This window comes from Pituophis catenifer, unplaced genomic scaffold (assembly GCF_029215685.1).
Source record: "Pituophis catenifer annectens isolate HBS135680 unplaced genomic scaffold, rPitCat1.0.hap2 SCAF_17, whole genome shotgun sequence".
NCBI lineage: Eukaryota > Metazoa > Chordata > Lepidosauria > Squamata > Colubridae > Pituophis > Pituophis catenifer.
The window spans coordinates 12,105,097-12,132,151 of NW_027256897.1; the positions used below are offsets into that span (position 1 = coordinate 12,105,097).

General features: G+C 44.3%; 2 pseudogenes; one reads left to right on the forward strand and one right to left on the reverse strand.

Annotated features, from left to right (window-relative positions):
- The window catches only part of LOC139325577 (uncharacterized), an 87,283-nt pseudogene extending 76,451 nt beyond the window's left edge, over positions 1-10,832 (reverse strand).
- LOC139325875 (uncharacterized) overlaps positions 1-20,133 on the forward strand; it is a 181,465-nt pseudogene extending 161,332 nt beyond the window's left edge.
- Positions 20,134-27,055: the final 6,922 nt, after the last annotated feature.

Here is a 27,055-nt window from a genome sequence, read left to right on the forward strand (position 1 = left end):
ACAGGTAACCCAAGGGTGGGTGGGTGTGAAGGGAACTTGCAAATGTGCTGGCAGATAAGCAGGTGTGTTGCTTTGCCAGCCGGCTGCAAGAATAAGAGAAAATGAGGGAGGTGGAGGGCCATATCGCAGGGCACACTGGCCCAAGCAGCAGCTGCAACAGGAGCCTCTCCAAAGAGGGTGTGTGGGAGGAAAATATATACACACAGTCTCAACTTCAGCATCAGGTTTCCAAGGGCTCAAAAAAAAATGCAAAATCCAAATATGAAGGGGGCAGTATTGGAGGGGATTTCCCCCTCTGCTGTAGTTTTCCAAAGGTCCTTCAGAAAGGAGGAGCAAAGAGAAAGGAGAAGCTGGATCCAGGGAGGGAGGGGCTGGTAAGGCAGCTAGAGGTGGGGAGGGGCCGGCTGAGTCAACCCTGCTTACTGTCTCTGGGACGTATTTTGCAGTTATTGCTCATGAGTTTGATATATTGCCCCCAAACTGTACAGGTAGTACTAGATCTTTACAGGTAGTACTTGGCAAGAAAATGGCAGTGTTGATTTTTATTTTACCCTGACATTGTACTCAAGTTCCTTCAAATGTTGCAAAGTCAGAAGATATAAATGATATAAAAGATATATACGTGGGCCCCGTCCCCCAAACTGGCCATCACACCCCACCCCCCCAGCACCTCAGGCTCCCAGAACTGAATACCTTATTTCCATTGAGAGGAATGCATGACATTTATACAAGCGCACGCTTTAATAAAAGCAGACAATAACATAGAAGCCAATAAAGACTCTACCAGCTGCTCCCAATGCAGCATCTTCCCACTTGTCTGGAACTGTAGAAGGCCTCCTGAATGTTTCTGGAGATTCTCCCTCATCCAGGTCATGGTTGTCCCAAAGGTGCTTTTTCAAGAAGCAGCTGGACTTTCTGATTTTCCTTTGAAGGTATTTCGCTTCTCATCCAAGAAGCTTCTTCATTTCTGACTGGAGATACTTGTACAATTAGCACAGGAGCCCCCAGGGCTGTGTGCTCTCGCCACTTCTCTCTCTACACCAAGGGCTGCATCTCAAAAGATCCCTCTGTTAAAGTACTGAAGTTTGCAGATGACACAACAGTGACTGGTCTCATTCGAGACGACAATGGATCTGCATACAGTCCGGAGGTTGAACAACTAGCCTTGTGGTGCAACCAGAACAATCTTGAACTAAATGCACTCAAAACCGTAGAAATGGTGGTAGATTTTAGGAGAAACCCTCCTATACTTCCACCCCTTACAATACTAGACAGTAGAGACTTCAGCCACGGCACACTTGCTCCAATTAGGCACTGAGTGGGATGACTATTTACAGGCAACTTATTAAGAGTATTAAGAGATTTCCTTTAATGAAAAGAAGGAATCCAGGACACAGAATTGGGTTTCATTTTATACTCCATGAAGTAGAAAAAGTACAAAATAAGAGTTGATTGCATTGAAGAAATCAGGGTCGATAAAAATAGATTTAAAAAGATAAAAATAAAAAATCAGATTTTAAAAAAATTAAATCAGATTTTTTTGGTCATTTTTTATCAAATTTATTTTAATAAAATACTTTTGGGGTAAAAATCTAGCTAAAGATAATTTTCTATTCAAGATACATTAATAATGTAGTTTATTCATCTTGAAATGGAGCTTGCTTGTGTACCATGAAGCTGTATATTCTGCAATATTTAAATTTCTGGTAAACTCATTCAATGAATCCAAGCTCTGCAAGCGGAGATAACACGGACTGCACTGATACATTCACACAATTTCACAGTAACCGTGGGATAAATCATAAAGTGCAGGAATATTCCTTTATCCCATTCTTTTGCAAATCTATGTAGACTACAAACTCTATGATTGTTGGAAGAGAAATGCATCTGTACCACCAGGCTCCCAGTGTGAGGAGAAAGGGCAAGCAATAAAAATGGAAGTGAAGCCTTCTAAGCAGCTTATAAATGTATTAAAGAGCACCTGTCATTTCAGATCCATCATGGCAGCACCTGCTAGCAGGCATCCACTCACCTCCTGCCAGCCACGACCCTCACCGAGTTGTGTCCCTGCCGCATCACCAGCCATCCCTTGAAAGTGAACGGGACTGTGGGTGAGTCAACAGCGGGTCTGAGGAGGAGACACTGTGGGACAGAGATGAGGGTTGCTCTTTAAAAAGTATGATATAAAAAGTTGATTTAAATCAAGCCTTCTTAATAGTGATTTGTATCATGATTTAAATCGACATGATTTAAATCAATTCCAACCTGGAAGAAATCATCCAGCTCAGTTAGTTACATCAGAGACATGGACAGGAACATCCCATAATATTAAGGATAACCACTGAACTGAGCCTTGCATTAAAAGAACATTCACATGGGAAATGGCACCACGAGTCTCTGTTGTGAAAAGGTACAATTTCAGCCAGTTGTACAATCTAGCATGTACAATTGAAACAGTCCTTTATTATTCAGCCTGAGAAAGTCCCTTATTTGGCAGTTATTATTTACCCTTATTGTCTTCTTTACCCAATTGAAGTAAAGATAAATAATTCCTCTTATTGGAATTATAATTATTATCATGAATATCATTATTCTGTTGCTTTCTAGATACACTGAGGGCTGATGCACTTGAGACAAACATTTATTAATGTTTTTAAAGAGGGTACAGAAAGAAATGATACGTATATTCAGTGCAGTGGTAGGTTTCAAATTTTTTTACTACCGGTTCTGTGGATGTGGCTTGGTGGGCATGGCATGGCACAGTGGGGTGTGGCTTGATAGGCATGGCAGGGGAAGGATACTACAAAATCCCCATTTACTCCCTTATCAGCTTGGACTCGGGAGGCAGAGAATAGATGGGGGCGGGGCCAGTCAGAGGTGGTATTTACCGGTTCTCCAAACTACTCAAAATTTCCGCTACAGGTTCTCCAGAACTGGTCAGAACCTGCTGCAACCCACCTCTGATTCAGTGTCAGTAAACAAATGATGAAATGTTAAATACACCGATTGCTTATGAAATTTGAACAACAGAAAACTTTGATTCTAGATAACATTCCAAAAGGGACAAATTTATGGGTTGCATTAGTCTTTCGTAGCTGGGTTTGTGTCTTTCTTGAAAGTTGCACATGTATTCAAAGACTTTCAGAATACTTTTGTTCTCACATATCAAATAAAGAGCCTTAGTCCAGAAGGGAAAAACATGTATACTTAACCTGAAAAAAGAGGCAGACTGCCATGTTCAAAGGGCTAAATACAGGGGTGAAATCCACTTACCTTCGCTACCGGTTCGGGAACAAGAGCTTTTCACGCACGCGCGCTTCTTCTGTGCATGCGCAGATGGTAAAAAAAGGGACGTAATGACATCCCAGGGGTTCGGCAGAGCCGACTGCTGCTGGCACTACCGGAAAGAATCGCGGGGGGGGGGGATTTCACCGCTGGCTAAATACGTCATTTTAAATTCGTGATGAAGCATAAAATGTGAGACAACAGCATCACACAGTCCGTTTAACTTGCTGTGAATTCACTTGCCTTCTTAGACTTTGCTCAGTCCTCTCCTCCTCTGCTCTAGGCCTTTTCCCAAGGGTTGTTTTTGCTGGGGGAGGGGAGATGGTGGGGGGGAGGCTGGTTGCATAGAACATCTGTGAGCTGATGTTCAAAGTTATCCAGAGGAGCCAAAGTATCCAGTGCAGGATACTAATTTATATATATATAGCAAAAACCACTCACGCATTAATCACGAAATCTCCGGAACCGTAAAGCCTACAAGCTTGAAATTTGCCACCTATGTTCCTCTTAGATTCTAGGTGCTCACTAAGAAAGGATTTTTCGAAACGACCATCAGAGCATTAATATTTCCTATATTATTATAACACGCTCTGATGCCAATTATTTAGACGTTCAACTCCCCCTCCCAACTTGAAAATAACTGGAAAGAAGGGAAAAGGATAAGGGAGGCCTCTGCTGGCAAAGCCTCATGGAGAGAAGGGTCTAGAACGCCTGAGGGAGGGAAGGGGATAGAAGGAGATCTATGGGGAAGCCTGAGGGCGAGAAGGGGATAGGAGATCTATGGGGAAGCCTCAGGGAGAGAAGAGGACAGGAGAGATCTCTATGGGGCCAGCCTGAGGGAGAGAAGGGGATAGGAGGAGATCTATGGGGCTAGCCTGAGGGAGAGAAGGGGAGAGGGGAGGATCTATGGGGCTAGCCTGAGGGAGAGAAGGGGATAGGAGAAGATCTATGGGGCCAGCCTGAGAAGGGGACAGGAGAGATATCTATGGGGCCAGCCTGAGGGAGAAAAGGGAATAGGAGGAGATCTATGGGGCCAGCCTGAGGGAGAGAAGGGGATAGGAGGAGATCTATGGGGAAGCCTGAGGGAGAGAAGGGGATAGGAGATCTATGGGGAAGCCTCAGGGAGAGAAGAGGACAGGAGAGATCTCTATGGGGCCAGCCTGAGGGAGAGAAGGGGATAGGAGGAGATCTATGGGGCTAGCCTGAGAGAGAGAAGGGGAGAGGGGAGGATCTATGGGGCTAGCCTGAGGGAGAGAAGGGGATAGGAGGAGATCTATGGGGAAGCCTGAGGGAAAGAAGGGGATAGGAGAAGATCTATGGGGCCAGCCTGAGAAGGGGACAGGAGAGATATCTATGGGGCCAGCCTGAGGGAGAAAAGGGAATAGGAGGAGATCTATGGGGAAGCCTCAGGGAGAAAAGGGGATAGGAGAGATATCTATGGGGCCAGCCTGAGGGAGGGAAGGGGATAGGAGGAGATCTATGGGGAAGCCTCAGGGAGAGAAGAGGACAGGAGAGATATCTATGGGGCCAGCCTGAGGGAGAGAAGGGGATAGGAGGAGATCTATGGGGAAGCCTCAGGGAGAGAAGAGGACAGGAGAGATATCTATGGGGCCAGCCTGAGGGAGAGAAGGGGATAGGAGGAGATCTATGGGGAAGCCTGAGGGCGAGAAGGGGATAGGAGATCTATGGGGAAGCCTCAGGGAGAGAAGAGGACAGGAGAGATCTCTATGGGGCCAGCCTGAGGGAGAGAAGGGGATAGGAGGAGATCTATGGGGCTAGCCTGAGAGAGAGAAGGGGAGAGGGGAGGATCTATGGGGCTAGCCTGAGGGAGAGAAGGGGATAGGAGGAGATCTATGGGGAAGCCTGAGGGAGAGAAGGGGATAGGAGGAGATCTATGGGGAAGCCTCAGGGAGAGAAGAGGACAGGAGAGATATCTATGGGGCCAGCCTGAGGGAGGGAAGGGGATAGGAGGAGATCTATGGGGCTAGCCTGAGAGAGAGAAGGGGAGAGGGGAGGATCTATGGGGCTAGCCTGAGGGAGAGAAGGGGATAGGAGGAGATCTATGGGGAAGCCTGAGGGAGAGAAGGGGATAGGAGGAGATCTGGGGGCCAGCCTGAGGGAGAGAAGGGGATAGGAGGAGATTTATGGGGCTAGCCTGAGGGAGAGAAGGGGAGAGGGGAGGATCTATGGGGCTAGCCTGAGGGAGAGAAGGGGATAGGAGGAGATCTATGGGGCTAGCCTGAGGGAGAGAAGGGGAGAGGGGAGGATCTATGGGGAAGCCTGAGGGAGAGAAGGGGATAGGAGAGATATCTATGGGGCCAGCCTGAGGGAGAGAAGGGGAGACGGGAGGATCTATGGGGAAGCCTGAGGGAGAGAAGGCAATAGGAGATATATCTATGGGGCCAAAGGAGAAGAAATTACTCTTTATATATTCATATATGATGGTTGTTGCATTTCACTATCACGACTCCATGATGATAAACCACATTGGAAATAGTTTTTGGAGACTGTGTCCTGCATACCTGGAAGAGAAGCCAGGACCCTCTGAGGGATGTTTCCAAGGGCAGGAAATTTGGGGGAACTTTTAATAAATTTGGAGAGCAGCCCAATCCCAATGACTGGGTGGCTTGCAAGAGAAAAATTAACAGATTAACAGAGTTGGAAGGGACCTTATAGGTCATCTAGTCCAACCCCCCCCCACAAGCAGGAGACCCTACACCATTTCTGACAGATGGCAGCCCAGGCTCTTCTTGAAAGCCTCCCGTGATGAAGCTCCCACAACTTCTGTTCCATGGGTTGACTGTTCTGCCAGAAAGTTCCTCCTCATTTCTAGGTTGAATCCCTCCTGGGTCAGTTTCCATCCATTATTCCTTGTCTGGCCTTCGGGTGCTTTGAAAAATAGCTTGACCCCTCCTCTCAGTGGCAGCCCCTCTAATATTGGAAGATTTTTATTGTGTTTCCCCTGGTCCTTCTCTCCTCTTCACTAGACTAGCCAGGCCCAGTTCCTGCAACCTCATCGTATGTTTTAGCCTCCAGTCCCCTCATCACCCTGGTTGCTCTTCTCTGCACTCTTTCTAGCATCTCAACTTCTTTTTTATAGTGTGGTGACCAAAACTGGATGCAGAATTCTAGGTGTGGTCTTACTAAGACTTTATAGAGTGGTAGTAGGACCTCACTTGATCTTGATTGTAATGCAATGTAGGATTGCATTCGCTTTTTGGCTACCGCTACACGGTGTTGGCTCATATTTAATTGATTGTCCACTAAGACTCCAAGGTCCCTCTCACAGTCACTGCTATTAAGCCTGGTTTCCCCCAGTTTATATGTGTGCTTTTAAATAAAAATATGTGCGCTTTTAAATTTTTCAAGAGGCAACTGGACTTCCTGGTTTTCCCTTGAAGGCGTTTCGCTTCTCATCCACGAAGCTTCTTCAACTCTGCCTGGAGATGTCAGAACTGAAGAAGCCTCTTGGATGAGAAGTGAAACATCTTCAAAGAAAAGCAAAGGAAGTCCAGTTGCCTCTTGAAAAAGCACCTTTGGGATAAGGCCTCCTGCCTGAGCAGGGGGTTGGACTAGAAGGCCTCCAAGCTCCCTTCCAGCTCAGTTGTTCTTATTGTGTTAGCTGACAAGGGAACCTCCCACATACCTCTAAACACTGGGCTCCAGCATCAGATCCCCTCAGGTCTTTAGAGCAAAACAAGAACATTAAAATGTCAAAGAAGGCTCCCTCAACCTCAGCCTGCCTGAATGCGGGGGGGGTGGGGGATGAGAGACTGGACCCCAAAGATCAAAGGGAGCCCTCCCCCACCCTCACCTCCATGTGGGACTAGGGACTTCTGCAGGCACCCTCTGGCTGCTTGAAGGAAGGCGGACGCTGATTTAGCTGATGAACAGAAAGCAGAGGAATGGGGGACTCTTGCTATCCTGACAACTGGGGAACACCCAGTCTCTGCACCTAGTGGGGGATCAGAGGGCCCTAATGAGTCCTTTAAAACGTTCTTATAACTGCCCATCTTTCAGTCAACTTTGTGCAGCTCCCAAAAGGGCGTTTTCAAAAGTATCCAACACATTAAAACATAAAAGATAAACCATCAAAGAAAAACCTGGGGCCAATCCATGCCACCTTCTCCTTGTCTGACCTCCCAAAATCTGGGGAAGAGCCAGGTGTTTTAAGGCTAAAAGGGTGGAGGCTTTTTAAGAATATGGCTCATATCTCACAAAGCTTCCTTGGCCTTAGAGAGTCCCTTGTAGGGGTTTCTGCTGGAAGACAAGGGGACCATTCAGGGAATCCAACTGACAGCTTCAGATGCTTGGGGATGGTCTTAATAGGTCCCCACATTTGGGAAATCCACATAGATTATATCAAACAATGGCAGGGAGAAGCTCTTTAACAACCCCCAACAATGAAGGCCAAATGAGCCCTAGATTCAGCCACAGCACACTTGCTCCAATGAGGATCTGAATGGGATGAGCATTTAAGGGCAATTTATTAAGAGTATTGTGACAAAGAGATTTCCCTCAATGAAAAGAAGGAATCCAGGACACAGAATCAGGTTTCATTTTATACTCCAGACAGTAGAAAAAGTACAAAACAAGAGTTGATTGCTTAGAAGAAATAAGTGGATAAAAATCGATTTAATTTTTTTAAAAAATAGATTTTTAAAATTGAAATCGGGTTTTTTATTTTTAGCAAATTCATTTCAATAAAATGCTTTTGATGTAAAAATCTATCTAAAGGTCATTCTATATTTAGAAATGGAGTTTAGTTATGAAGCATGAAGATGTATTTTCTGCAATATTTAAATTTCTGGGAAACTCATTCAATGAATCCAAGTTCTGCAAGCTGAGATAACATGCACTGAATTGATACATTCACACAATTTCACAGTAACCATGAGCCTTTTTGCTAGTGATTTATATAATAAATTAAATCGTGATTTAAATCAAATCCACCCTGGAAAAAATCACCTTGCTCAGTTACAGTTACATCAGAGACATGGACAATAACATCCCATATTATCATAATGAGCCTTGCATTAAAAGAACATTCAGATCATGAGTTACGAAAAGTCTGTTGTGAAAAGGTACAATTTCAGCCAGTTGAAGCCTCTCATATGTACAATTGAAAAAGCCCTTTATTATTCAGCCTGGGAAAGTCCCTTATTTGGCAGTTATTATTTACCCTTCTTAATATCTACTTTACTCGACCCTCAATTGGAATTATTATAATTATCATGAATATCATTATTCTGTTGCTTTTTATGTACACTGAAAGCTTAAGACAAATTCCTAGTGTGCCTATTCACACTTGGCCAGATTTAATACGCAATTCAATTCAATTCCTGAGATACACACTGGGACCGAAGGTTTTTCACACTCATGTTTATAATTTTTCTCCGACGTGAATCGATGGAGGCCCCGACGCTGAGTATAGCTCTTTCCACACTCCAGGCATTAATGTGGTTTTTCTCCAGAATGGATTTTTTGATGGAGTGAAAGTTTTCCTCTCTGACCGAAGCTTTTTCCACACTCCAGACATTTATATGGTTTCTCCCATGAGTGGATTCTTTGATGTCTCTTAAGGTGTCCTCTCCGACTGAAACACTTTCCACATTTGAGGCATTTATGTGGTTTTTCTCCTGTGTGGACACTTTGGTGTCGACGGAGGCTACTACGCTCAATAAAGCTCTTTCCACACTCCAGGCATTCGTAGGGTTTTTCTCCTGAGTGGATTCTTTGATGTCCGTCAAGGGTTCCTTTCTGACTGAAGCTCTTTCCACACTGCAGACATTTATGCGGTTTTTCTCCTGTGTGAATCATTTTATGTCCATACAGAGCTCCTCTCGTACTGAAACACTTTCCACATTCCAGGCATTTATGTGGTTTTTCTCCTGTGTGGACTCTTTGATGTCGACAGAAGTTTGAACCATTACTGAAGCTCTTTCCACACTCCAGGCATTTGTACGGTTTTTCTCCTGTGTGGATTCTTTGATGGGTATCAAGACTTCCCCTTTGACTGAAGCTCTTTCCACACTCCAGGCATATATTTGGCTTGTGGATTCTTAGATGTTTTTCAAGGATTTGAATTGTTTTGAAGGATTTTTTACATTCCCCACATTCATACTCTTCTTGTAAATGGACTCTTTGATGTCTATAAAGGCTGCTCCTCTGACTGAAGCTCCTTCCACACTCCAGGCATTTGTGAGATTTTTCTCCTGAGTGGATTATTAGATGCCTTTGAAGATGGCTGTTTCTTTTAAAGGATTTTGTACATTCCGGGCATTCGTATTTTTTTTCTTCTGAATGGATTTGTTCATGTCTATCAAAGTTGCTCCAATGATCGAAGGTCTTTCCACACTCCAGGCATTTAAATGGCTTCTCTAATGAGTGGATTCTTACATGTTTTTCAAGGATTTGAATTGTTTTCAAGGATTTTTCACATTGCCAGCATTGATACCGGATTTCTAAATGGAGTCTTTGATGTGAATAAAGGTTTCCCCTTTGACTGAAGCTCTTTCCACACTCCAGGCATTTATGAGGTTTTTCTCCTGAGTGGATCCTTAGATGCCTTTGAAGATGGTCATTTCTTTTGAAGGATTTTTCACATTCTGGGCATTTGTATTTCTTTTCTCCTGAGTGGATCCTTAGGTGGCTCTGAAGCTGTCCATTACGTTTGAAGGTTTTCCCACATTCCGGGCACTGATATTTCCTTCCTCCCTCCAGGATCCTTTGGGGATTCCCGGGTCTTCCGAAGGAGCCTCCGCCCTCCAGGCATTTCTTCGGTTTCTCTATCAAATGGATCCTTTGATGTCTAAAAAGGTTGCTGGTATGACGAAAGTTCTTTCCACACTTCAGGCAATTATAAGGCTTCTCTCCCCAATGGATCCTTTGATGTGTATAAAGGCTGCTCCTCTGATTGAAGCTCTTTCCACATTCCAGGCACTTGTGAGGTTTTTCTCCTGAGTGGATGCTAAGATGCCTTTGAAGATGGTCGTTTCTTTTGAAGGATTTTTCACATTCCGGGCATTTAAATGGTTTCTCTGCTGTGTGGATTTTTAAATGGTTTTCAAGATTTCCGTTTGTTTTGAAGGTTTTTCCACATTCCGGGCACTGATGTTTCTTTCCTCCCTCCTGGATCCTTCGGGGCTTTGGGGGTCTTCCGAAGGACCCTCCGCCCTGCAGGTCCGTCTCGGGGTCTCCGCCCGTTTCCTCCTCCCCTGGGCTCCTCCCTCCTGCAGCCCCGGAGCCCCCGGGCCTTTCCCCGCCGTCTCCAGTGGAAGCCGCGCCGGGACCAGGCAGGGCTGCTCCGTGGGGCCCGCTCTCCTCCTCTTGGGCGGCGCCTCTTTCGTGCATCTGCCGCAATCCTCCGTCCTCCTGCAGGGGAGAGAGAGAAGAGGGTCACGGCTGCGCCCCTTTCCCCGCAGGGGACGTCCAGGCACAAGGGCCCCCCCGCCTCCTACGGGCCTCCCGGGCATTCTCCCGGTGGACACGGCCTCCTTCCCAGCCTCCCGTCTCCCTCCCCACCCTCAAGATTAGGCCTCGGGCTCCCAGACCTGCCTTCTCCGGAGAGACCCTCCCGGACTTCAACTCCCAGCATCCCCTGCGCCCAACCTGCATCATCCTGGCTTCTCTGTCGCCGAATCAGGCAGCTTCCTCATTGCCCGTTTTAGTTCCGGAAGTGAAGGCTTCACGCCCTTTTTCCTCCAAAAGTTCCGTTTGTTCCTTTGGAGGGCCCGCCCCAAGGAATCCTCCTGCCAATCGTCACCGTCTCCAGAGCGACCAATCAGCGTCTTTGTTTCTTCAATCACCTGGATTGCGCCTGCGCGGTGCCCACGGTTGTTATGGTTCCCCGGGGAGGTGGGGCGGGGCTTCCCTTGAACTTTGGGGTCCGCTCTCCCCCCCTCCCCCGCTCTGTATTGAGGGAGGGGGAGGTCAGGGGCTCTTCTGGGGCTGCGGCCTCATAGCAACCTCTGAAGGGGACCAGGGATGAAGGCTGGGAGGGGAGAAAGAAGAGACCCTGAGTTCAAGCTCCCTTTTCAGTCCAGCCCACCTCGCAGGGTTGTTGTTGGGGGAAGAGAGGAGGAAGCTGTGCTGGATGTGAGGGGGAGGGGCTCCTCTGGGCTTCTCTTCTTGCAGAGGTTTCATTGCCCAAAGTAGCTTCCTTCCTCATGGCTAGAAGGGAGGGAGGCTCAGGGAGCTCCAAAGACCCCTCAATTCAACCCTCAGCTGCAAATATTCCCCTCCATTTTGCTGCATGTCTTCTCCGCCTTATTGGTAAAAATAATAATTCCCAATAAATAAATAAACTCGCTATCTGTGGCTCACTCAAGTGTGTTTTTAAGAAGCATCTACATGGCCTCTTTTTGATGCAGGAAAATTCTTGATCCTGGATGTAAGAATTCAGGATTTTATGTACAAAAGGAGACCATCTCCAGTTAAAAAGGACGTAAGGATGAGAACCTCCTGCCAATGGTTGCTGCTAATGAATTTCCTCTCATTCCAACACATTATGGTTGGAAAAAATAAGCAGAAAAATCGCAATTTTGATAGGATCCAAGTTGGTTTCTTTCTGGGTCCCTTTTTCTTTTTTTTTTAAATTTGATTTATATGCCGCCCTTCTCCGGAGACTCAGGGCGGCTTACAATGCGTTAAGCAATAGCCTTCATACTTTTGTATATTTATACAAAGTCAGCTTATTGCCCCCACAAACTGGGTCCTCATTTCACCTACCTTAGAAAGGATGGAAGGCTGAGTCAACCTTGAGCCTTGGAGAGATTCGAACCAGCAGTAAATTACAGGCAGCTGTGTTAATAACAGGGTGCATAGACCACTGTACTATCAAGGCTCCCTTTAACTGCTGGATCCCTCAACATTTGGAACTTGGCCAAAAGAGGGTCATGTGACTTCGGGGTTCAGCATCATTAAGCTATGCAATATTTTGTTTTTGCAGAAGTGGTTCAAGGGAGGCGGGATTTTGCTTTCTGTCCTGGATTGCTGTATTACTTTGGGATTCAGGAAAAGATGCTACTCTTAAGCAGAAATAATAGAGGGAGCTCATCTGGGATGATGGAACAAAACACAAAACAACGTGGGTACACAAAGGGTGCGATGGGAAGTTCATCCAGGGCTACATTAATGAGTGGAGTTTCCCTTGACAGAGGTAGTCTATATCCAAAAATCTGCCTTTTGTAAAAAAAATATGAGAAATGGGCAGCTTTAGTGATTGGTTTGGTTGCCTCCTTCAGACATTTGCCTGGCATTGGTGCACGTAGAAAAGGTGGAGCAGGTGAGGTTTGAGAGGCACCTGTCATCTCCTTGGGAATTCTGATGGCTTTATGAGCTCATGAATGCAGGTCATAAACTGTCATTTACTGTCAGTTATCCGAGTGAAGATGCCATGCAAGAGGTAGGTTGGTTTCAGAAGGGCTCCTGGACTCTGGGAAATCTTCCCTCTATTTCTAGCCAATTGATCAGAGTTGCATTGGAAAGCTGAAAATGCTCATTTCGACCCTTCTTAGGAAAGGGAAGCAGGGAAAAAAATGAGAAAATGGAAGAATAAAAGACACTGATTGCTTGTGAAGTTTGAACAACAGAAAACATTGATTCTAGATAACATCCCACAAGGGACAAATTCATGGGTTGCATTGGTCTTTTGTAGCTGGGTTTGTGTCTTTCTTGAAAGCTGCAGATCTGTTCAAAGGCTTGCAGAATACTCTTGTCATGTAGTTGCTGAAAAAGCAAGTTCCCACATACCAAATAAAGAGCCTTCGTTAGGAAAGGAAAAACAAGCATTCTTCAACTTACAAAAGAGGCATGGACTACCATGTTAAAAGGGCTAAATATGTCATTTTAAATTAAATAAATAAATAAAAATAAATAAATCAGTGATGAAGCCTAAACTTAGAGCCGTGATGCTGGACCTATGGCATACCAGCCGTCGCCCCAGCTCAGCTCCACCATGTATGCACATGTGCCTCCCGTCAACTGGTTTTCGGATCCTAGCAGCACTTAGGTGGGGGGGGCAGGGTGCATGTGCGGGGGCACTCGCATTGCATCCTGGGAGTTAGCACACGTACTCCCCCACCCACACACCACATTTTGCGCCTGGAAGGCCGCCTGCACCAACCTGGAAGCCAAAACGGGGCACAGGTGGGGCTTTCCAGGCGCAAAATGGGGTGCCAAAAGGTGACACGGGGGGGGGGGGAGCGTGTGCAGTGGGTAGGATCTTCTCAGTTTAACAACTGATTCAGTGAAACACATTTGCAAATGTAAAGTCTCCAATTCAGGAAGTCCTTTTTAGCTCCACACCAAACTTGGTGCCTGAGTTTGGAGATTAAGACGTGATTTAAATTAATCAGCCAATAATTAAAAGTAACAGGAAAAAGAGCTGGGTGTTCTCATTTTCTCTCTGCTTCCCTTTCCCAAAAGAGGCCAAATGGGCATTTTCGTCCTTGCAATACAATTCTTGATAAATTGGCTGCAAATAGAGGGAAGATTTCCCAGAGTCCAGGAGCTCTTCTGAAGACTGACTAACCTCTTGAAGGCATCTTCACTCTGACAACTGACAGTAACTGGCAGTTCAGCCTCTTTGAATGAGGTCATAAAGCCATCAGAATTCCCATGGAGATGACAGGTGCCTATCAAACCTCACCTGCTCCACCTTTTCTTTCCAATGCCAGGCAAATGTCTGTAGGAGGCAACCAGACAAATCACTCAAGCTGCCCATTTCTCATCTTTTTTGCACAAAAGGCAGCTTTCTGGATGTAGACTGCCTCTGCCAAAGGAAGCTCTACACATTAATGTAGCTCCGGGTCAACTTCCCATCACATTCCCTTTGTGTTGCCGTGCTGTTTTGTGTTTTGTTCCATCATCCCAGGGGAGCTCCCCCCATTATTTCTGCTTAAGTGCAGACATGGCCCCCAAGGCACATGACCCTCTTTTAGCCAAGTTCCAGATGTTGAGGGATAAAGCAGTAAGAGAGACCCAGAAAGAAACCAACCTGGATCCTGTCAAAATTGCATGATTTCCCGTTTCCTTTTTCCCAACAATGAGCTATTGACTTCTATGAGAAAATTCTCCGGCAGGAACCATTGGCAGGAGGTTCTCCTCCTTAGCTCCTTTCTAACTGGAGATGGTCTCCTTTTGTGCATGAATTCCGAATTCTTACATCCTGGATCAAGAATTTTTCTGCCTCGACTTCCGGTTTGCTCTTCGTAGCTACCAGAAGGTCCCTCGGGACCGCCAGCCCCTTCACCTGTAAAGAGCCGCCTGTACAGCAGAAAGGCGGCTCGAAAAACTCCATTTCCAGGAGGAAATGTGAGACAGAGCAGGTGAGTGTAGGTAGAGCTCTCCGTAGCCCCCAGAGTTTTTTTTTTTACTCTTGGGGGCGAGCGGATGACGCTCCCTATAGCACTCGCCGCTTGCTCCGGGCGTTGGGAGACCTCTGCTTTTTGCAGAGCAAGGCTACGAAGACAAGCTTTCCAAGATAACTAACAGATTAATCAAAGAGGATGAGATCTGGATCTGGACCTGGACCCTAAATTGCAAGTATTAATACTTATTTTGCAAAGGATATTCAATAAAGTAAAAAAGGTCTTTTAAAATGGCGACTGCCGAAACTGGAGCAGGGAAGCTGAAAAGGGAAAGTCCTTCCGTTTCTTATTAAGCCACAAAGTAGCGGAATAAATGCTCCTGGCTACATTTGAAGAAAAAGCTACACTTTTGTGTTTTCTCCTTCCTGGAGATTTGATTTGATACTGATCCTGTTTGGAAAGAGGCTTGGGTTTTTTTTCTTTTCTAAAAAGTTTGCCTGTGTGGAAATATGGCGTTTAGGCTTATAAAGCTGGACAAACAAGCAGGGAGGGGGATTCCCCCATCCACAAATTATATGAACAAGTTCTTAACTTACAGTCTCAGAAAACTGATTTTAATATAATTGAATTTCTTTTGGAGGAGATTGTAAGAAGGGATGAGATTATGAATCAGAACTTTGAGAAATTTAAACAGGAAACTAAAGAATTGGTGCAATTAAAGTTTGATATTTTGCATCGAAAGATTTTAAAAATGGCTAATGGTTTCTCAGAATTTATGATCAGGCTGGATACAAATACTAATCTATTAGAGTCCAAAGTGGAGGAAATTGAAGACAATTTGGAAAATAAAATAGAAAAAATTGAGAATGATTTGATAAATACTCAAGACAATAGTTTAGAAGAAAAACCTGAAATGGAAGCTGATTGTAATGTAGAAAATATACAGCAACGTGTTGAAAAGGAAGTTTTATTGATGCAATATAATTTTACTGAATATGCGATCAGAATGAGAGGATTACACGAAAATAACAGAGAGGATTTAAGAAAAATATCTTCTGAAGTTCTGGCTGGGATTTTAAAGGTTCAACCTGAGGAGGTACTTTGTAGGATCGATAGAGTTTATAGAATAAACTCTTGGATTGCAAAGCAAAGGCAATTGCCTAGAGATGTGGTGATTTATTTTACAGATAAAGATATAAGAAATAATATTGTGCAGAAATCCTTTAAGTCTACTTTGCAATTTTTTGGAAGAAAGATTTGGATTTATAAAGAGCTCCCGCCTAAGATATTATTGGAAAGAAAGAAATTTGGCTTCTTGGTGGCTGAGCTTAAAAAAAGAAATATCTTATTCAGATGGAATATTCCAGTTGGTATAATATTGAGATATCAAGGAGAAAGATATCAATTAAATACTGTTGAAAAAGCGGAAGAATTTTATCAAAAAATTTTAAAAATGAACTTAATATCTTTATGCACAACACAAGACAAGCAGAAGGAGCTAGAAATAAAGGAAAAATATCGAGTTACAGAGGCCTTTGCAGATGAATTGCCTTTGGATTCTTCAGATACCTCAGATGGATTATTTATAAATAAGAGAGAAGTGGCATCGGATTCTAACGTGATGACTCACCAAGTTACAGATAACCATGGAAACCAACCAATTGATATACAACTTACAGAAAAGAAATATGATTCACAAAAACAAAACCAACAGGATCAAGTTATAAAACAGAATGAAAATCGACCAGTTTATTTATTTATTTATTTATTTATTAGATTTTTATACCGCCCCCTCTCCCGAAGGACTCGGGGCGGTGAACAGCCAAAATTAAAAACATACAATATAAACAATTAACACAACTGGCAGGAAGGAAATCAGGGTGGAGAGCCAACCCACAAAAAGAAAGGAAAAAAAGAAACAGGTCTCACAAAAATAAAAATTTCTAAACTAAGCAACAGTAAAGCCAGTTACTTTGAAAAAATATATGACTGAATATATGAAAAGATGGATGAGGTGAAGTAGTGGTTGATATCATCTTGAGGAGAGTGACAGACCTCTGCAATCTGTAATTTTGGGATGTGAAAAGGGCCTATGAATTGTTGGATTGGAATTATCTATTTTTGGTTTTTTTTTTTATTGATTAACGTATTATATTTATGCTGAGCTATAAGGCAAGAGAGTTATGCTGGGGCATGCAGAAGATCTGGATGTTACCCCATTACGAGAATGGGAATTAATAATCCTGAAGAAAGCCACTATTACAGATATGGATTACAATTATAAAGTCACTCGGGTGGTTGTTTCTTTTTTTTATATATATGTGAAGATACTCATTACTGATGGGGGCAGATGATAACTGAGGATTTTGAATACTCTGTTGCAACTGGGATGTTATGTTACCCTAATCCGGATGATGGAGTCAGCAATCCAGTGGAAAGACATCAAAGAAGATATTATATGGATTATAAGTTTAAAGTCATTGATTTTGTTTATATAAGGGAATATTTTTTTAGTAGGATGGGCAGAAGAATAAAGACATTAAGAATTGTTGTGCATGGTAATCTTGTAGGAAAGTGGGTGGAGACAGGCTAGTGTATTGATTGTATAGATTAAAAAAAGGGATGCTTAAGAGACATATATATGGGAGTGGAGGAAATGGATAGAGTAGAATAAATGTAAAACTAGAATTCATGGGGAAGGCTGCTTTGAAATGTTATATTAATATACGCAAAAGATTAAATGTTAAAGTAGGATTTATTATATAGTTTTAAAGTGGAAGGTTGTTTTGAAATGTTATATTAATATACAGACATAAGTATGGGGAAGGGGAAAAAAAGGGCAGACTATCGATAAATTGGGAGTTATAATAATATTACTGTGTTAAATCAGAAGTTATCATATAGTGTTATAATGGAATGTTATTTTGAAGTGTTTGGTAAGAGGGGGAAGTAATAATATTAATATCACTAGAAGTAAGGGTCAGTATTTGGAGGGGGGAATAAGGGGATGGTAAAATATTATATAATCTGTTATGTACTAGGTTTTTATTTTGAAGAAGTCACAGGGGGGATGGGGTGGCGAGGCGGGGTTAGGGGGGGGGGGAAAGGGGGAAAAATTTGTAATTGAAAACTTTTTCAATAAAAAAAAAAAGAATTTTTCTGCCTCAAATAGATTCCATGTAGATGCTTCTTAAAAACACACTTGAGTGAGTCACACATAGCGAGTTTATTTATTTATTGGGAATTATTATTTTTACAAATAAGGCGGAGAAGAGATGCAGCAAAATGGAGGGGAATATTTGCAGCTGAGGGTTGAACTGAGGGGTCTTTGGAGCTCTCTGAGCCCCCCTCCCTTCTAGCCATGAGGAAGGAAGCTACTTTGGGCAATGAAACGTCTGCAAGAAGAGAAGCCCAGAGGAGCCCCTCCCCCTCACATCCAGCACAGCTTCCTCCTCTCTTCCCCCAACAACAACCATGTGAGGTGGGCTGGACTGAAAAGGGAGCTTGAACTCAGGGTCTCTTCTTTCTACCCTCCCAGCCTTCATCCTTGGCTCCCCTTCAGAGGTTGCTATGAGGTCGCAGCCCCAGAACAGCCCCTGTCCTCCCCCTCCCTCAATACAGGGGTTGCAGAGTGGGGGGAGATCAGACCCCAAAGTTCAAGGGGGAGCCCCGCCCCACTTCCACGACCTCGGCACCGCGCAGGCGCCCTCTGGTTGATTGGAGGAAGGCGGACACCGATTGGTCGTTCTGAAGAAGGCGGCGATTGGCAGGATGACTCCGTGGGGCGGATCCTCCGGATGTACAAGCGGAACTTGTGGAGAGAAAAGGGCGTGAAGCCTCCGGAAATAAAAGGGGCAACGAGGGAAGCTGCCTGAATCGGCGACAGAGGAGTGCGGATGATGCAGGTTGGGCGTAGGGGATGCTGGGAGTTGAAGTCCGGGAGCGTCTCTCCGGAGGCCTGGGAGCCCAAGGCCTAGTCTTGAGGGCAGGAAGGGAGACGGGAGGCTGGGATGAAGGCCGTGTCCACCTGGAGAATGCCCGGGAGGCCCGCGGGAGGGCCTGGACCTCCCCTGCGGGGAAGGGGACGCAGCCGTGACCCTCTTCTCTTTCTCCCCTGCAGGAGGACAGAGGATGGAGGCGGATGCAGGAAAGAGGCGCCGCCTGAGAGGAGGAGGATGAGAGAGGGCCCCACGGAGCAGCCCTGCCCGGTCCTGGCGCGGCTTCCCTGGGAGACTGCGGGGAATGTCCAGGGGGCTCCGGGGCTGCAGGAGGGATGAGCCCAGGGGGAGCCCGGGAAAGGCGGCTGCCTGGAGGGCGATGCGGGGAGGAGGAAATGGGCGGAGACCCCGAGATGGGCCTGGAGGGTGGAGGCTCCTTCGGAAGACCCCCCCAAAGGCCCGAAGGATCCAGGAGGAAGCAAAGAAATATCACTGCCCGGAATGTCAAAAATCCTTCAAAAGAAACAGAGATTTTCAAAGGCATCTAAGGATCCACTCAGGAGAGAAACCTCATAAGTGCCTGGAGTGTGGAAAGAGCTTCAGTCGGAGGAGCAACCTTTATAGACATCAAAGGATCCATTGGGGAGAGAAACCTCACAAGTGCCTGGAGTGTGGAAAGAGCTTCAGTCAGAGGAGTACCCTTTATACACATCAAAGAATCCACTGGAAAGAGAAACCGAATAAGTGCTTGGAGGCCGAATAAGTTTTTAGGAAGACCCAGGAATCTCCAAAGGATCTAGGAGGGAGGAAAGAAATACGAATGCCCAGAATGTGAAAAATCCTTCAAAAGAAATGTAGATCTTCAAAGGCATTTAAGAATCCACACAGGAGAGAAACCATTTAAATTCCTCCAGTCTGGAAAGAGCTTTAGTACGAGAGGAATTCTGTATAGACATGAAAAGATTCACAGGAGAAAAACCACCTGCATCAAAGAATCCACTCAGGAGAGAAACCAATGCCTCGATTGTGGAAAGAGCTTTATTGAACATAGTAGCTTCTATCGACACCAAAGAATTCACAGAGGAGAAAAATTATAAACGTGTGTGAGAAGACCTTCAGAATGAATCCCAGCAATTGAATTGAATTTGCATGTTTTAATTTCATCAAGTGTGAAGAGGCACATAAGAAATTTGTCCTGAGTGCACCAGCTCTCGGTGTATCTACAAAGCAACAGAGCAATGATATTCCTGATAATTATAATTCCAAGAAGAGGGTTGAGTAAAGGAGATATTAAGAAGGATGAATAATAACAGCCAAATAATGGACTTTCCCAGGCTGAATAATAATGGACTTTCAATTTTACATGCTAGATGTTTCACTGGCTAATGTGGTACCTTTTCACCATAGACTCTTGTGACTCGTGATGCCATTTCCCGAGTGAACGTTCTCCTTTTAAGGCAATGCTCTTTTCAGTGGTTATACTTAATATTATGGGATGTTACTGTCCATGTCTCTGATATAGCTGTAACTGAGCAGAATGATTTCTTCAAGGAAATCAACCCTTGTTTTGTACTTTTTCTATTGTGTGGAGTATAAAATGAAACCCGATTCTGTGTCCTGGATTTCTTCTTTTCATTCAGGGAAATCTCTTAATACTCTTAATAAGTTGCCTTTAAATGGAGATCCCACCTGTTGCCTAATCGGAGGAAGTGTGCTTTGGGTGAATCTAGGGCTAATTTAGCCTTTATTATTGTGGGTGTGTAAGAGCTGCTCCCTGTCATTGTTTGATAAAATCTATATGGGTTTTCCAAATATCAATACCATGTAAGACCCTCCCCAGACATCTGAAACTCCTGTCAATTGGATTCTCTCAATGGTCTCCTTGTCTTCCAGCAGAAACCGCTACAAGAGATCCCTAGATCCCTATTGGGATGTTGCCATTCTGGATCGCGGGGGGGGGGGGGAGGCCTGGGTACATCTCTCACTTTATAACCCTTTTCCTGCCTATCCTGTCCTTTATTTTCTTTCTGGGCCCAGGGATTGAGGCAGGTGTAAATAGAATCTCCTGCCAATGGTTCCTGCTAGTGAATTTCCTCTCATTCCAACGCATTATAGTTGGAAAAAGGAAACAGGGAATCAGGCAATTTTGATAAGATCCAATTTGGTTTCTTTCTGGGTCCCTTTAACTGCTGGATCCCTCAACACTTGGAACTTGGGCAAAAGAGGGTCATGTGCCTTGGGGGTTGAGCATCATTAAACTCTGCAGGATTTGATTTTGGAAGAACTTCTTCAAGGGAGACAGGATTTCGTTTTATGTCTGGATTGATGTATGAGAAACGATGCCTGAAGTTCAAAATCCGAGGAGAGAATTTCTCCCTCTCTCTGCCTTTAAACTTGGCCCCATCTACCAATAGTTTGGGAGTCAGAAAAAGGGGTCTGCATCTAAGGAGAAATAACGGAGGGAGCTCACCTGGGAGGATGGAACAAAACCCAAAACAACATGGCAGCAGAAAGGGAACTCACAACAATTTTGCCAGCTCTGTGGTCATCAATGATCTCCAATTCACCTCTGGAGCCGTGTTTCGTCATCACGGTGAAGAAGCGGACAATTATTTTGGAGCACGGCCTGATGAGAACTTTCCCCCTTTCTCTGCATTCTTGATGCTTTGAAGGGCATCTGCCAGAACATTCATGCGCACCATGATGCCAGGGCAGCAAGATGGCGGAAAAGGGCAGAAAGGGAATTTTCCTTCCCTGGCCACAAGGGCATTGGCAATGCCCATAACTTCAAGGACCGGTTGTCCCTTCATTCAGGACTGCCATAAGAAATGGTTAAATGCAGGCTACCTCTATAGCTATTGCAGCCATCCCAAAAGTAATATATTTGCAGCGAGCCCTCTCTTTTAGTAACCCATTGAAGGATTTTCAGGCAAAACAATCAAAAGTTTTTAGGCAGATTCTGGCCCTCTTTTAATCTGGTTTCCTTGAAGGTAGAGAGGAGGTTTTTTTTTGCTTGTTTGCTTATCGTGGACTGTTGGTTTGGAATTTATTCCTCAATTTAATGTTTGTTTATGTTTGTTTTATTTAATTTACATACCACCCTACTCCCGAAGGACTCAGGGCGGTGAACAGCCACAAGATAAAACACATAAATACAAAATTTAAAAGCAGAATAAAACCGAATTAAACAATTTGGCCGTAGACAAATTTAAAACACCCCAATAATTTAAAACCGATTAAAATTTACATTTTAAAAAGGAAAAAGGGGAGAATTAGGCCAGGCCAGCCTGGTGGAATAAAAAGGTCTTGAGAGCGTGGCGGAAGGTGTGTAGGTCCGAGATCCTCCGAATCTCCGGGGGGAGCTCGTTCCAGATAGTGGGTGCCCCCACAGAGAAGGCTCTCCCCCTGGGGGCCGCCAGTCGACATTGTTTGGCCGACGGCACCCGGAGGAGCCCCTCTCTATGGGAGCGTACCGGCCAGTGGGAGGCTACTGGTGGCAGCAGGCGGTCCCGTCAATAACCAGGTCCTAATTTAATCAGCGGCTGTGGAATTAGACAAAGTTTGTTGCCGTTTCCCTGGGCAATTGGCTTGGATCTTTTCTCCTGGTTCCCCTACTTGTGTGGTACTTTCAAAACTCCGGCCTTTTGAAGAGAAATTCTATGCTCCCCCCTCCTAAAAAAAATCAAGAGTTGGGTTGCATGCTGCAGCTCCTGAAAGCATCTGCCTTTTCATAAATAGGTGCTCCCCAACTCCTGATTCTTTTGCCTTTTGAACGTCTCAGAAAGTTTGGAAAACCTCTCAAGAAACGCCAAGGTCTCCAGTCTGTTTTCAATCCCCTTTCTAGTCTGGTCTCTTTGCTGCCGCCCAGAACTGTCCTCAACTGCAGACCAGGTCCCTCTTGAGAAGGGAGACCCCGATAACCCCACGGTCCCAGACCGACTCTCCCATTCAGGGATGAAATCCAAACATTTTCCCTACGGGTTCTGTGGGTGTAGCTTGGTGGGCGTGGCTTGGTGGTCATGTGACCGGGTGGGCGTGGCCAACTTGATGCACGTCACTCACTGTTAGTCCAGGGAATGTCATGGATGGAGTAAAATGTGGTGAAACTCACTTAACAACGCTCTTGCTTAGCCACCATAATTTTGGGCTCAATTGTGGTCATAAGTCCAGGACTATCTCTGCCTTCCTCTGCATGGCAGCCTTGTCCTTCTCCTTTCTGGCAATTTTCCTCTCTGTTAGAGGCACCAAAATAATCCAGACGATGTCAGGTTTCCTGCTGCAGCAGGGGGTTGGACCAGATGACCTCTGAGATCCCTTCCACCCCTAGATTGCTGGGCTGTTTCAAAGTGTCTTCTGAAGCCAAGTCTGCTGTCAGGGTTTGTGGTGCTTCCGTCCTATTCTTTCTCTCTCTTTCTCCCTCCCTCTCTTCCTCTTTCTTTCTTTCTTTCTTTCTTTCTTTCTTTCTTTCTTTCTTTCTTTCTTTCTCTTTCTTTCTTGTCTCTTTGTCTCTCTTTTCTCTCTGTTCCTTCCTTTGGAAGTTTGGAGACTAAGACATGATTTAAAACGATCAACCAATAAATAAAAGTAATAGAAAAAGAGACAGGTTGAGGGGCCCTTCTGGGACTGGGACTCCCCCCCATCCAGGCTCCCTCCCTAGGCAAGGTGGGGGGGGAGGTTGGAGGGGCACCCAGGCAGGTAAGAGGCCAAATGGGCATTTTCACCCTTGCAATACAACTCTGGTAAATTGGCTGCAAATAGAGGGAAGATTTCCCAGAGTCCAGGAGCCCTTCAGAAACCAACCCACCTCTTGGAAGGCACCTTCACTCTGATAACTGACAGTAACTGGCAGTTGAGCCTGCATGGGTGAGGTCATGAAGCCCTCAGAATTCCCTCAGAGATGGCAGGCCTCCCTTGGCCTCCTCCCAAAGCTCACCTGCTCCGCCTTTTCCACACCCACCAATGCCAGGCAAATGTCTGAAGGAGGCGACCAAACCAATCACTCAAGCTGCCCGTTTCTCACAAAAGACAGACTGTTGGATGTAGACTGCCTCTGTCAAGGGAAGCTCCACTTTTGTTTTGGTTTTTTTTTTTTTTTTTGAGAAAAAAAAAATTTTTTTTTTAAACAAACAATTTATCATTAATCAATCAGTGTAACATCTTGGTACAACATTCATTTAAAAATTTAAATAAAGTTTATCTTTGAACATTTTTCCCAATCTTTCCGGTGACATGTTTTATAGATGGCACATGTCATCGGATATAGATTGGCAAAAATGTTCAAAGATAAATCAGCTAAATGTTGGAAATCCCACCAGACATCGGGATCGTACTATCACATGTGGTGGACATGTCCAGAAGCGAGAAATTATTGGGCACAATAATCACAATAATCACAAAAACTGATACAGCAACACATTGATCTTAAACCGGAGCTGTTCCTGTTGGGTATCTTACCGGAGAAATTTAGTAGAGAAAATACATATTTGATTATACATGTAATAAAGGCAGCAAGAATGGTATTTGCACAAAATTGGGAAGCAGAAATAATTCCTACAAAGGAAGAGCTAATTAAGAAAATAATAGAATATGCAGAAATGAGTAGATTAATATTAGCAATTAGTGGGAAGGAAGAATCGGAGTGTTACAGCATATGGGGGAAAATTTATCAATGGATAGAGACAATAGGCAATGTAAAAAGAAATATGGGGGAAATACATTTATTTCATACATTAAATTCACAATACATTAAATTCAAATGTAAGAAGAAAGATAATTATGTACTAAGAAAATGATGATACATGTTGAATATGATGACACAGAAGCTCCACTCATTAATGTAGCTCTGGATAAACTTCCCATCACACCCTTTGTGTTGTCATGTTGTTTTGTGCTTTTTTCCATCATCCCAGGTGAGCTCCCTCCATTATTTCTGGTTAGGTGAGACACCTTTTTCTGAATCCTAAAGTAATACAGCAATCCAGAACAAAATCCTGTCTCCCTTGAACGAGTTCTACCAAAACAAAATATTGCATAGCTTTGAAGGGAAAAAATAATAAGGATATAATAAAGAATACTAGAAGATGATATACTGGTATACCAGATTCTGTAACCATGAAGTTCCTGTAATACATAGATGCCTTTGCATTTGTATCACATATATTATGCCTTTATGTATCTCCTGTAACAAACACATTCTGTTATTAGGCCTCTGTAATGTATCTGGTATTTGTCAAACATTTGTTCCTGCCATTTGATCTGAACCAATATCCATCTTCTTCCTGTTTTTCTTGTGCCATCTAAGAGCATGGTAGGCATCTCAGCTGGAACTGCAGACATCATCATCCGAGGGATAATTTACACTTCCGCTCTAACTTACACCTTTGATCTGTTCCCTGCAGCTCAGGGGGCCATATGAGCAATTGGGAGAACAAAGGAAGAGATAAGGCTAATTGGGAGGCTTCTATTCCCTTGCAAGGCAACAAGGAATACACAAAGCTAAACCAGGAGGCCAGAATTGGGTACTAAGCTGATGTCTCTGAGGGTGTAAAAGGATGCCATACCTTCCCCAAGGGGTGCCTATCTCCTTGCATGCATTGTATCTGTATGTTCCGGATATAGTCCCACCCAGTATTTTGTTTTTGGCCATAAAAAAAATCTGCTTTTTTTTGCAAGCCTCGTCTTGAGTCTCTGTCTTTCGCATTCTGGTGACTCAAGTATATTTTGGGACCTTACAGCTTAATGATGCTGAACCCCCAAAGCACATGAGCCTCTTTTGCCCAAGTTCCAAATGTTGAGGGATCCAGCAGTTAAAGGGACCCAGAAAGAAACCAACTTGGATTTTATCAAAATTGCATGATTTCCTGTTTCCTTTTTCCAACAATAATGTATTGGAATGAGAGGAAATTCATTAGCAGGAACCATTGGCAGGAGGTTCTGACCCTCCAGTCCTGTAACTGGGGATGGTCTGCTTTTATGCAGGGATTCTTATATCTAGGAACAAGAATTGTCCTGCATCAAATAGACTCCATGTAGTTGCTATTTAAAAGCACACTTCTGAGTCACACATAGCGACTTTATGTATTTATTTGGAGGATTTCCTGCCTCCTTTTTCCAAAGTTTTTGGAATGATAGCAGGAACCATTGGCAGGATGTTTTCATCCTTAGGTCCTCTTTAACTGGAGATGGTCTGCTTTTGTGCATGAATTCCGAATTAGAATAGAATCACAGAGTTGGAAGGGACCTTGGAGGTCTTCTAGTCCAACCCCCTGCTTAGCCAGGAAACCCTACAGCACTTCAGACAAATGGTTATGCAATCTCTTCTTTAAAACTTCCAGTGTTGGAGCGTTCACAACTTCTGGAGGCAAGTTCTTCCACTGGTTAATTGTCAAGAAATTTCTCCTTAGTTCTAAATTGTTTCTCTCCTTGATGAGTTTCCACCCGTTGCTTCTTTTGTCCTGCCCTCAGGGGCTTTGGAGAATAGCTTGGCTCCCTCTTCTTCTATCTCGGAACAAGAATTCTCCTGGATCAAATAGAGGCCATGGAGTTGCTTCTTAAAAGCACATTTGTCAGTTATTGAATCCATATAGAGAATTTATTAGAATCCTGGATTTATTTTTACCAATAAGGCGGAGAAGACATGGAGCAAAATGAAGGGGAATATTTGCAGCTGAGGGTTGAACTGAGGGGTCTTTGGAGCTCTCTGAGCCCCCCTCCCTTCTAGCCATGAGGAAGGAAACTACTTTGGGCAATGAAATGACTATACTCAAACTCATCTAAGAATCCACACAGGAGAAAAACCTCATAAGTGCCTGGAGTGTGGAAAGAGCTTTACTAACCGTGTAAATCTCCATCGACATAAAATAATTCATACAGGAGAAAAACCACATAAATGTCTTGATTGTGGAAAGAGCTTCAATCGGAGAGGAAATCTTTACGTGCATCAAAGAATCCACTCAGGAGAGAAACCACATAAATGCCTTGAGTGTGGAAAGAGCTACAGTCAGGTCCAGAAATATTGGGACATCGACACAATTCTAACATCTTTGGCTCTATACACCACCACAATGGAGTTGGAATGAAACAAACACAATGTGCATTAACTACAGACTGTCAGCTTTAATTTGAGGGTATGTACATCCAACTCAGGTGAACGGTGTAGGACTTACAGCAGTTTGCATATGTGCGTCCCACTTGTTAAGGGTCCAAAAGTAATGGGACAGAATAATAATCATAAATCAAACTTTCCCTTCTTAATACTTGGTTGCAAATCCTTTGCAGTCAATCACAGCCTGAAGTCTGGAATGCATAGACATCACCAGAAGCTGGGTTTCATCCCTGGTGATGTTCTGCCAGGCCTCTACGGCAACTGTCTTCAGTTCCTGCTTGTTCTTGGGGCATTTTCCCTTCAGTTTTGTCTTCAGCAAGTGAAATGCATGCTCAATGGGATTCAGGTCAGGTGATTGACTTGGCCATTGCATAACATTCCACTTCTGTCCCTTCAAAAACTCTTTGGTTGCTTTT